The sequence below is a fragment of the Dendrobium catenatum genome, unplaced genomic scaffold, assembly GCF_001605985.2.
Source record: "Dendrobium catenatum unplaced genomic scaffold, ASM160598v2 fragScaff_scaffold_740, whole genome shotgun sequence".
In the NCBI taxonomy this organism is placed as follows: domain Eukaryota; kingdom Viridiplantae; phylum Streptophyta; class Magnoliopsida; order Asparagales; family Orchidaceae; genus Dendrobium; species Dendrobium catenatum.
The window spans coordinates 302,317-315,862 of NW_021319202.1; positions in this window are offsets into that span (position 1 = coordinate 302,317).

Sequence of the window (13,546 nt, forward strand, 5' to 3'; positions counted from 1 at the left end):
ACCACATGAGATATAAAGAAATAACACAATAACAAGTACAATAAAAAAATCACAACTAAATTCCTAAGTGGCCCTGGTCTAGAGTTGGCTGAGGGGTGAACATCATAAAGTAGCTATTGATCGTAGTTGCTTTAGTGTTGACAGAGTCAAACTATCCTCTAATCCATCATATGTATTCATTATACCTCGCATCCTGGTCGTTTAGGTGAGTCTTAATTTGATCATAATCTTAATCAAAATGAGATTCAAGTCTATTAGAGTGTTGGATTATTTTTGGATAGAAATACTGATCATATTAAGGAGCAGGTGAAGGTGCTTTTTCTTAAGCAGATTCTTCTCCTTAAAATCCTCAGTCTCAGTTAAAAAGTTCTTGGAAAGAAGCATTAGTAAAATAGAGAGGAAGTTGAGTAGGTGGATCAGGATGAATAAGGTTATACTTCTTTTCTAGAATATAGGCTACCAAATATTCTAAAGCCATATTTTTCTTTCTCCTATTATGACGAAGCAAAATATTAAAAAGATTATAAATATAGTTCATAATCAATTGGGCTTTTCCTATAAGAGTGTTGGTCAAAATAAGGTATGTGACTGTAGACAATAAAGGAGTTAGGTTAATATGATCACCAGCTTTAGGTATAACAGAATTTCTCAATATAAGATGGATGATCCTATCATTTTGGTTCAAAGTGTACATATGTGATAAATGATTTACTTGAGAAATGCCTCTAAGAGTTTGGTTAATTTTAGACCAGTCGAAATAAGATCTAAACGTCATTTTGTGCGCCCTAACCCCTTCAGTCATAAGATGTAAGAAGGTGCCTAAATCTTTATTGGTTATTTCTACTCAATACTTAAAGACATATGAAGTCATCCTAGTGTGATCTTCATAAACTCTCATGTTATAAAGGAAATAATTGAATGTGTCATGATGATATGCATAAATCAGAGTGAGGATAAAAGAGAATTGAGTTGAAGAAAAAATAGGCATGACTACAAAGTTAATGTCTCTTTGGATTATGAGATAATAAGGGGTAATCTTAGCATGAAAGAAATGATTGTAAGCTTCTTCATTTTCTTTGGAGAGAAAGCACTCATCAAGTTGACTAGAATGAGAGGAAGATGACTTGGAAGTTCATTGATTCTTGCTACTGCTAGCCATTTCTAGAGTTAGGACACGAGATGGTTTGGGATTGAAGAAGATTGTAAAGGAAAAACACCAAATACTTTTCAATTTAAAGAAAAATGACAAATTATACAATACAAAAAGTTTTTTGTAAGTACAATTTTAAAATCATATTGGACAAAAATAATTTTGTACATACGAATGAAAACTATGAAAAATGAAATGACTTTTTATAAACTACCATTCCCAATGACTCATTTAGTACATCTTTTAAACCATATGATCATAAAGTCGAACACCTTTTCATCCGAGCCGATCAGAATATTAAATATTGTATCTAATAGTTATGTTCATCTATAATAAAAATGACAACAGGGTCATATAGACGAAATAGGATTTTGTATGTATGATCTTCAAAAAAATTACTAATATTGGAAGAATGTTCCCATTTGTACAGACAAAAAATTAAATGATTGTAGATTATGATAGGCAAATCATACAGTATGATATGCTTATAAAAAATTCATTTTTATTTGTTCAACACAAGAAAGATATCATGTACACTCTATAGAAATTGTACAAAATAAAAATGATTCGTACATTACAAAAAAAAAAAAACTAAAGACATGATAAATAAAAATTATTTTCAAAACCAAATCATCCAAGATCCATGAAATGTAATAACGAAAAAAAAAACACTAACAAAAAAATAAATAAACAAAAACCAGAGAAATAAATAACCGTTAACACTCAAAAAAAAGAAACAAACCAAACACAATAATATATATTGGTTTTTTTGGTAATAATTTTACTTGGCATCGTAGGAATTTGTGGCAAAGACTGGATAGAGTTCTTTTCAATAATGTTTAGCTTAACTCTTTTGATATGACCAAGGTTAATCACCTTAGCCATACCCTTTCTGATCATTCTCCACTTCTAATTAAAATTAAAAATAGTACTAGGGTTTTCCCTTCCATGTTTAGATTTCAAAATATGTGGTTTCTTCATGCTTCTTTTCATGATGTGGTCTAGAATAATTAACAAGCTCCTCTTTTCCATGATTCTATTTCGGGTATGAATAGGCTTTGGCTTACACTAAAAAGGCTTAAACTTGTTTTGAATTGATGGAATCATAATGTTTTTAAATATTTATTTTTTAACATTTTACCTGTTTAAGATAGATTGAATTCTACTGAGGATCTTTGTTAGTTGAACCCATCTGAGGTCAATTTTAATCTTTTGAAAGAGGTCAAAGTGGTGCTTTGTAATCTCCAATTGCAAGAAGAATTTTTTTGGAAATAGAACGAGGTTATCAAGCAGTTTGTGGAAGGTGATAATAATACTAAATATTTTTATGCTTCGGTTAAGAAGAAGCGTGCTATTAATTGCATTCATAAAATTGCTCGTGGGGAAGGACCTGTCTCAGAGGATAGTGAGGAGATTGTTAATCTTGTAGTTCTTATTTTTAGAACCATATTAATAAGTTGTTTAATCCTTCTACCATTGCCAACCCATCCATTATTCCTAATTTGGTTTCTCAAGAGGATAACTTTAGCTTTGTTAAGTCTCCTTCTCTTGAGGAGGTGAAAGATACTTTATTTGGTATGAATGCTGACTTAGTTGTTGGCCCGGATGGTTTCACTACTAGGTTCTTTCAGAAAATGTGGCCTATTATTTGTAATGATATTTTTTCTACTGTGACTGATTTTTTCAATGGTGCTACTATTCCGAAGTATTTTTCTTCTACTTCTATTGTGCTTATTCCCAAGAATAATGATGTGAATTCCTAGAATGACTATAGACCTATAAGTTTCTGTACTATTTTTTATAAATTGCTTTCTAAGATTTTGATGAATTGTTTAATTATTCTTTTGCATTTTCTTATATCTCCTTTTCAATATTATGTATGGCCAAAATTCAATATTATGTATGGCCAAAATTCAATTTATTAGAAATGATGTTTTAGAATTAATTGAAAGGCCAAATAATTAAAGTGTTGTTGGAACTAAGTGGGTGCTTAAAAATAAAATGAAAGATTCAGGTGTTATGATTAGAAATAAGGCAAGATTGGTGGCCAAGTGGTATAATCAAATTTAAGGAAATGATTTTGAAGAAACTTTTTCCCCTATAGCCAGACTTGAAGCAATAAGGGTATTATTAGCCTTTGCTTGCTGTAAAGGTCTTAAATTGTATCAAATGAATATTAACAGTGTCTTTCTTAATGGGTTGATATAAGAAGATGTTTATGTTGAGCAACCTCTAAGTTTTAAAATTTATAAATTCCATAATCATATGTTTAAATTGAAAATGGAATTTTATGAACTAAAACAGACACTAAGGGCTTGGTATGAGAGGTTAAGCACTTTCCTATTAGAAATGTCATTTGCTAAAGGAAGTGTGCACATCACTCTCTTTTTGAAAAAGATAGGTGATGACATACTCATTATTCAAATATATATTGATGATATCTTATTCAAATCTATAAATAAATATTTTTGTGATTATTTTTCAAAAAAAATGTTTGAAATGAGTTTGATGGAAGATTTGAGTTATTTTCATAGTTTAACATAAAGCAAAATAAGGAAGGAACTTTTCTAAGTCAGTCAAAGTGTATTAAGGACATCCTCAAGAAATATAAAATAGATAGTACTAAATTAGTGACTACACCAATGAGTTACTTAGTGCAATTAAATAAGGACTCTAAGGAAAAAAATTTTGATCAAAAGAAATTTAGAAGAATAATTAGATCTTTACTTTACTTGACTGCTAGTTGACCAGATATCTTGTTTACTATTTGTTTGTGTGCTAGATTTCAATCTAATCCAAAGGAATCATATTTGACTGTAGTTAAAAGAATTTTGAGATATCTTTTGAGAACTCAAAACTTAGAAATTTGGTATCTTAAGCACAGTTCTTCTTTTTTTAATTATTGGATATTCTGATTTAAATTTTGTTAGATTTAGGGTTGATTGAAAAAGTACTTCTGGAAATTATCAATTTAGAGGAAACTCTTTAGTTTCTTGGTCTAGTAGAAAATAGAATTCAGTAGCTCATTCTACTGCTGAAGTAGAATATATTGCCTTAGGTAGTGTGGCACAGGTTCTTTGGTTAAAATAATAACTGATTGACTTCATATTTTCTATTGGATTTATTCTGCTTTTCTTTGATAATATTAGTGCCACATGCATTTCAAAGAATCCTATTCAACATTCTAAAATCAAACATATTAATGTTAGGCATCACTTCATTAGAGATCACGTAGCTAATGGAGAAATTAAATTACATCATATTTCTACTGAGAATCAACTTGCAGATATTTTTACAAAACTATTGGCTTTTGAAACATTTAGTACCTTATGAACCAGATAAGGCGTAATTGATCTTAATTCTTAGAATGAATATCTAAAATTTTGATTTTAATGTATTGGTGTGTTTGTTCATTTTCTTAGGTTGATTGTTAAAGTTTATATATCATTGTTTTTGTTTTATTTATTTTTGTTTGCTTTTTCTTGTTAGTTTTATGTTTTGTGTTTTTCCTTTTACTGGTAGTATGTCATCGGATATTAAGTGATTGGGTTTGAAAAGGTTCTATGTTTGTTAAGTCTTGATTTACATGTTCTCTTTGTGTTGCAAAAATAAAATTTTTTGAGCATGCATAACTAAGTTTTTCAATTAAGATCATATTGTACAATGTCATCATCATATATATGATAGAGACTTTTTCATCTGTACAATTGGGGATAATTTTCCAAATATTTAGTTGTTTTTATCAGATCATACGTATGAAATCATATTTCATCTGTACGATCCTATTATTAGTTTCCCATATGGATGAACCTAACCATCACAAAAATGATCTATAATTTTTTGATTGTCTTGGATGAACACGTGTTCGTATGTATGATCATTTGGTCAAAAGGCATGTACGAAATGATGCCTCTAGAATGGCATTTTACAAAAAGTCATTTCATTTTTTGCCATTTCTATTCGTATGTACAAAATGTTTTTTGTCTCATTCGATTTTAAAATTGTATATACGATCAAAATTTCATATTATATAATAGTTCATTTTTCTTTAAATAGAAATGTCTTGGATAAGTTTTTATTTACATTCTCAGTTGTTTCCAAACTTTCTTGAGTCCCAAATCATAGGAATGGCCAATAGTAGCAAATGACCTCGCAATTCTAATGGTTCATCCTCTCGATCTGGTAGGGATGAAAACTTCCACTCTAAGGAGAATGACGAAGCTTTTGATTGGTATTTTGTAGCCAAAATAACACCTTCCCGACTCCTCATACAAAGTGATATCAACATTTTTATCATGTCCCTATTTTCCTTAACCCAATTTTCCTTCATCTTTACTTTGATTTATGCCTACCATCATGAAAATTTTCAAAAGTTTCTAGCAAACATAAAAGTAAACCAAAATCAAACCAAGAATACCTCTTTTGTCTTTAAGCTACATGCAGAAATCACTAAGGAAAATTTAGGCAACTTCCTTAACCTTAGAATCTAAGGAGTTAGAGTGCACACCTTAACCTCTTAAGCAGATTTTGACTGGTCAAAAATAAATCAGACTATTAGAGGTGTTGCCCAAGTAAGCCATATGTCTTGTGTGTACACTTTTAATCAGAATGCTAGGATTATTTAGCATGTCTTAAGAACCTCTATCATTCCCAAAGCTGGTGATCGCATAAATTTGACTACTCTTTTGTCCACTGTCATATAACTGATAATAACCGAAACTCCTTTTGATGAAGTCGCACTTATCATTGACTATATTTGCAAACTTTTTGATATTAGGCTTCCTCACAATAAGGGGAAGAAAAATGTGGCTTTAGGACACTTAGTTGCCTATGTTTTAGAGAAAAAGTACAACCTAATCAATCCCGATCCTCCCATTGAACTTCCCATCTACTTTATCGATGCTTCTTTTTGTGCACTCTTTAGTTGGGATCAAAGTTCTCAAGGAGAAGATTCCAAGGGAGGAGTCCCAGCTCCAACACCGACACCTGCACCTAGACATGATCAGAACTTCTATCAAGAAATGGTCCAGCCATTTGACAAACTTGAAACTCATTTTTATCAATAATTTGATCAAATTAAGGCTCACCTTACTCAGCAGGATGCTAGGTACAATGAGGATATGGGGCAGATTTGAGGGTAATTTGGATTGGTCAACAGTAATGTAGCTACGATCAATAGCTACTTCATGATGTTAAACCCTTAACCCCCTCAAGACAAAGTCCCCTTAGAATATTAGTTGTGCTTTTGTGTCGTATCTGCTTATGAGATCTTTCTACTTATTTTTTAGATGCTTTATTTGTTTATGATTTCATGTTTTTTTTGTGATTTCTGTTTCCTATCAGATGGTTGATGTTTATGTGTATTTTGAAAAATGAATGAAATGATGGAATGTTGTCTTGACGTTCAATGAAATATTACTTCTTGAAATGTTTATATTTTTTTATATAGAAAAATCATTTATAGTTGATCTTTATAATTGAATTTTAAATTATTTCTCACTTCAAATTAATTTTCTTATAAAATTTAGCCTCTTAAAATTTTAAATTACATTATGAAAGGATATAGATTAGAAGATCAATTTCATGTTCTTATAGATAAGTATTACTTAGCTATAATTATTGCAGGATTGATTTCTTATTTTAATTTTATTTCTTTTTCAATGTATTAATTTTTATTAATTATTCAAATTTGAGTTAAGATTTAATAATATTGGAAAGACCGTAAATATCAAAAGAAGCACTAAGCGTGCCAAACGTGAAAACATGCACAAAATGTGCCAGTTGCTTGAAAAAAAGGAGATTTTCATTGTTCACCAAAGTGAAAAGAGGCACAAAATTCGCTCAAATTAAAAATATGCACAAAGTGTGGCACAAAAATACAAAAGATACATAATGTCGCCAATCAAAAAATCTATATTGTTCTTTCATTTATCATTCTATCTCTTATTCAAATCTACATAATTGACAATAATCTTCAATATTGAATTAGAAACTAATTAATCTTTACTTTTTCATTTTTAGAACAATCATTTTTATTTTGATGTGTCTAGAATGAGCAGTAAACCTGGTTGACTTTTCTTATCTTGTTGCTCTTTGATTTAAAATTTGATTTCTTTTTTAGCATTAAGAAATTAAAGTTGTATTTATAATTAGTTTAAAATTTTCTTCTTCAATAACTATTTTGATTCATTCATATAAACTTTTCATTTGAAGATGTACTTCCCTTGCACTCCCTTGCACTGTTTTGAGCAGTAAACAAAACATACACACATTAACAAAATACAACACATACTTAGGGGGAGTTTAGGAGAAAAATTGTATTAAATTGTTAACTTAAACAATAATTACTTTGCCATCATAAAAAAGGGAGAGATTGTTGCGACCTAGTTTTCAAACCTATATTTTTATATCATGAGAGTTTTTTATAATACTAAAATATTATTGTGTTGATTATTGTTTCTCCTAACATATATTGGAAAATTTGTGCTTATGTTGTTTTTGTGTAATAATGTTTTAGGGAAAATATACTCCAAGTCGAAGACTTTAAGACAACTTAAATTAGGGTTTCTTGTAATTGAAGTTTGTATATTTTTCTATTTTTCTTGAGTCTGAGAGAGTGTGATTGTCATTGGGTAACTGTGCACAAACTCTTTTGAGGAGTGAGTCAAAACTTATATCTTTTTTTAAAACTGTTCATAATGTATGATGTAGGATTCATACAAATGATGTCTGAAATACAAAATGGATATATACCAATTCATCCCAAATTAACTCACCATTTATTGAACTGATTGAACTACATGAAATTAGTTTCGTATAGATTATATCGAGAGTACAAAATGGGTGCGTACTAGTTTTTCCCATATGAATAGGTAAAATTTTTGAACTGTTCATACTGTACAAGCTTGGGTTTGTATAGATGATGTCCAAAGTACAAAATGGGCTCATCCATATTCGTACCATATGAAGCATAATTTCATTTAACTAGTTCATATTATATGATGTAGGGTTCATACAAACGCCGACTAGTGTACAAAATGGGTTCGTACACGATCGTACTGGACGAACCTATTCAATTTTGGACGATTCATACTATATGATGCCAATTCATATATACGACTGATCGAGAATAAAAATAGTTTCATACAAGATAGTACATAACTTTTTGAATGATTCGTATGTACGAAGTACAATCATACTATATTATCAAAGAAAGTCCCTGGGCATTTTTAATTTTTTTGGACAATTTTTCTTATCCTTTCTATATATGGGTTCTAAAAATTGACTTTCAATACTTCTTCTACCAATTTTTTTTTATAGAGAGAGTGAGAGTGTTTGAGAGTGAGAATAGAGAGATCTTGCATGTGAAATTTTTTAAGGGTTCACAAGGTTGCTCAAAGGTGATGATCTCTTTGAAAGTTTATTAAATCTCTTCCCTACTTCTTTGAAAACTCTTGAGAGAACATCTTTGGAGAAAATATGGTACTCTAGCGACACTAAGAGAGTTTTAAAGGGTGTAGATACTCTACTAACACCAGGAGGGTGTGAAAGGACATTGATTCTCTGCCATCACCTGGAGGGTGAAAAATGATGACAATTCTCTACTGCATTGGGGTTTTGTGGAAGAGAGGTTATTATAAGGGCTACTCCACCTTACTGTGGTGCAAAAGGATAGTCACTTTGGTATAGTGCAGTACCTGAAGAGGGAGTCTTTAGGGAGTGGACGTAGGTCTAGTTGGATCGAACCACTATAAAATTTTGTGTTCTTTTATTTTTATTTTCATTTACTGCATTTTTAATTTTCGAACATTTATTTTTAGTGATTGAAAAATTACTTTGAGAAAATTTGTAGTTGTGCTCAAAATAATTAATTGGTTTTCTAAATTACCAAGCAAATTTTTAAATTACCAATTTACCCCCCTCTTGGTTAGCCTTTGGACAATTATATTAGGTCTAACAACCTAATCAAACTTTCAACATTTTGTTCTATGAATACTACATCCTATTAAAATCATTTTTATCCTCAGTAACCAACCTTATGTAACCTGAGGTCTTATAACTCCTTTGAATAATAGAAGCTTTGCTTATGGAATATCTTCAAATGCTTATATCACTCTACTTCTTTACCCCAAACTAATTTACTTTGTTCATCCCCCTTTATATATGCTATAATAGTAGACAATTGCATCATGCTATTTAAGGGCATTGAAGTTGTACTTTGTTGCTCATTGGGTACATTTGATCTTAGTATATATATTTTAACTATTCGACACCATGATTTTGATTAATCTAATTAATTCATACATGTTACTAATTATGTCTACAAAATAGAGCATATTAATCTACCTAATCTACCAAACTCACTATCCATTCCTAAAGCTCTAGTAATAATTCAATTTATCCAACAACTATGAATTCATAACAATTATTATAGCTAGAACCAAATTTTAAAGAATTCTTTATTTTGTATTTTATTATAAAAAGATTACAGTTATAGAATTTCATCTATCAATAATAAACATAAAAAACAAGCTCTAAAATTCAAAATTTTAATACATATTTATATTCATTGAACCAAAAATAAATTATATATGATGCTTCAGAATCATATAATCATAATATACCTTTCAATTCTTTATTAAAAAAGAATTACTAAAATAAAAAAGAAAAATAAATTAAGGAATCCTAATCAATCTCAATCTCTTGAATATCTTCTCTGACCTGAAATCATTTAAACTATATATAATGAGCTAAAAAGCCCAATAGGTCATTAAAATCCTATAACAAAATTCTTAACATGGTAAAGAAGCAGCATGCATGACATCAATCAATTCTTAATAGTAATAGCTATATAATAGTGGATCCACTGCAAGCACTCTAAAACATAAAGCAAAAGAACCATAAAAACCAAAAGACAAGAAGAACTCTTCAGCTGCAGTAGCAATAGATGAAAACACTTAGCTGAAGAGAATTCTTCCCTTAAAATTAGAACTATAGACCAAAGAAGACCACCCACATCTAAAGAAAATAGAATACTAAAAAAAGCAGTCACAATATAAAATAATAAGGAGAATAAAGCTCAGAAAAGTAGTTTCATAAATCCAAATCATCAGATATTTGCTGGTAGTAGCCATCCACCTAAATAAAATAGAAATCATATGGAGATAACCATAAATTTCATTCCTAAACCACCCAACAAATCTTAAAAATAAAGCATTCTAACCTGAAAATCTTGCTATAAGACAAATAGCCAAAATAAAGAGGCCACTTCTAGATGCTCCCCTTCCAAGCCAACAAAGTATTCTTCCCCAAAGTCCTCACCAACACTTGATAATTGTAATTATAGGTAGCTAGCATCTAGAACAAATTCCAATTGGAATATAGATAACTTAAAATCATAGATAATTTCAACCTATAACAAACACCAATCAAGATAGAACAAAGAGAAGAATGATAATTAGTAAGAGGAAAAGGAACCACATCCGACATCAACCATATTATGATATTCCAAAGTAATAGACAAATAAAATTTCAACCATCATAACTAATAAAATATCTAGAAAACCTTATATACATGAAAAATGATACTCAAGGTCTAAATCAATATAGCAACCATATAAAAAATACCCCAAAATGCACATTCAACCAAAGGAATACTAAAACATCATAGGATAAAAAAGAAAAGAATAAAATATAATAAGAATGGTGAATAATAATAAGAATGAAAAAAATTTTAGAAAATACTAAAAGGGTTATATAAACTAATCATGTCGTACAATCTTGGATCATATTGTATGATCAATGTTGCCATAATTAAATTCTTATGCTTTTTTGGAGCCTTGTATTTAATCTCTCTTAATAGACATATTTTATGTCTTTGGCAGCTATGTGTTCTAGTGAGAGAGCTTGGAGAAGGGATCTGTGAGTGCTCTAGGAAGAAGAAAGGGAGAGCTTGTGTGTGAGAGAGATGTAGTATGAGGGGTTCACACAATTGCTCTAAGCTAGTGTCTTACCTTATTTCCTCCAAATATTTAACTAAGTTTCTTGGGTGGCTCTAGTAAGAACATCTTCAGCTCAAAGACCCTCAAGTTATCAGCCTTCACCAAAAGGACATTCAGGTTCTCTACCATCTCTATAAGGATTAAAAAAGGCAGTTTTGGTTCTCATCCATCACCAAGAGTGTAAATATTATGTTGTGTTTCTCTACTATCACCAGGATGGTGAAAAAGGATGTAAAAGTTCTTTATCATATTAGGGTTGGTGAAAATATTTTACGGGCTTATCCACCTAGTTGTGGAGGCTAAAAGGGAGACACTAAATTCTTAGTGTAATACTAAGAGAGGACTCCAATGAGTGGATGTAGGATATTATTTGACCAAACCACTATAAAATTATGGTGTGCTTCTTCATATTTCTTATTTTTCACACTTTAATTTTCCACATTTAATTTTTATGATAATTGCTTGGTAGAATTCTATGATAGTTTTTTATTGTAATGTTTATACTATCATCATCATCATTATAACCTTTGAGAAGTCTATTTTCTTCAGCATCAAGTGATAGTTTTTGCTTCCTCTTTAATTACTAAAAAATAAAAAATATATGTTTTGTTTTAGTTACTACTTAATATATTTTTAGAAGATTTAGTGATGATCATTTTGGATATCCCAATTTTTTGCATATCTAGAGAGGATATGGTTTAATGCTGGTGAAGAATTCTTGAACTTCCATTACTGTTTTGGCTTACCAAGCATCTTTGAGTGGCATTCAATTGGTATGCATGTAAATTCGATTAGGAAGTTAAAAGTAACTCCTAAGGAATTATTATTTTGGTGCAGATTGATTAATAATTCGTTACCAACCTATAATTGGCTGAATAATATAAATTTTTTTTACTTTCATAGCTGTGCATGGAGATGCTTAAAAGCATATGATAATAACCATATTGTTGTATAGTTTAAAAAGCTGATTGAGATTTTTGGTACTTTAATAAGTGGGAAATTTACCTTCCTAAGTCTAATAATTTATCTCACTGTTTGAATAAGTTGGAGAAGTTAGTTGTAAATAATCTTGGAGTTTTTATACTGTACATATCTTTGATATACTAGAATTGAGAATTGGAAAGCAAGGAATCGCTTTACACATGGAATCAAGGGTTATAGTCCTATTACAATTGCTACTCATGTTCTATCTAAATTTATACATCCGACTTTTCTTCCAATTTCCAAGAACTTGGAAACCAACCAACATCATGTGATATCAAAAAATTGGTTCCCCCACCTACAAATTGGATTAAATTGAATGTTGATGTGTCATTGTTGTAAAATAATGAAGCAAGTATTGAAGGAGTTTTAAGAGATCAAAGAGGGAGATTTTTTCTTGTGTATGGAAGGAGATTATTGTATTGGGATATCTCAATGCTAGGGTTAACCTCTATTTTCAAATTCAAAGAGATAATCAAAGATTGGATGATAGAAAAGCAAGGAATTATTATTGAAGGAGATAATATCAAAGAGGCCAAATTATTGCACAAGTCAACTTTGAAGAATAATCGAAATAATAGTGTTTACAACATAGATTTTTCTTTTCTTAATGTTTTTAGAAATGTAAATATTCATTTTATATATAGAGAGAGCAATAGTGTGGTGGATGCTTGTACTCACTATGCCCTCTTGGGAGATTTTTTTTTAAGATTTTCCTCTAGGTGAACATCCATCAACTGTTAGTGACATGATCACAAAGGATTGTGATAGAATAGATATCACATAGTTTTCTTTGTATCTTCCTTTTTTTTGTATTAATGCTATTTGAACATCTTCAAAAAAAAATATGGGTTTGTTCTAGCTCTGCAATATTCTCTTGAACATAATTAGCACATGGAGAAACTATGATTCTATCTTTGATAAGACATCCAACTTGAAAACAATATCAATCCTGAAGACTTCTAATCTATTCCAAGCATTAGGGAGCATAGGAATATGTTTGGTAGAATTTTACTACATTTAAGGATGTTGTTATGAAACAAATTGTTCCATCCTTAAAGTAGGTTTTAATGGGCATTTAACTGAATGGTCATAGTGCATTGGTCTGGAACAATTATTTCATTCATATATGCATCTAATGGATTTATGCTCCTACTGCCAATCCAACAATTAATATACATATCATGAAAGCATTCAATTCTTACTTTTCATTAGAATTATCCTTCTCACATATGCAAACATCCATAGTGTTAATGGCAATATTACATAGCTTATTCATTACCCCAATAGTATATAATAATGGATCTTTGATTAAATTAGAGGGCTCCAAGGCACAAATTTAAATAAACACAAGACTAAGGAGTTCATGCATGCTAGTATCAAGCTTATAGTAGGCTTAATTCTTTATTATATC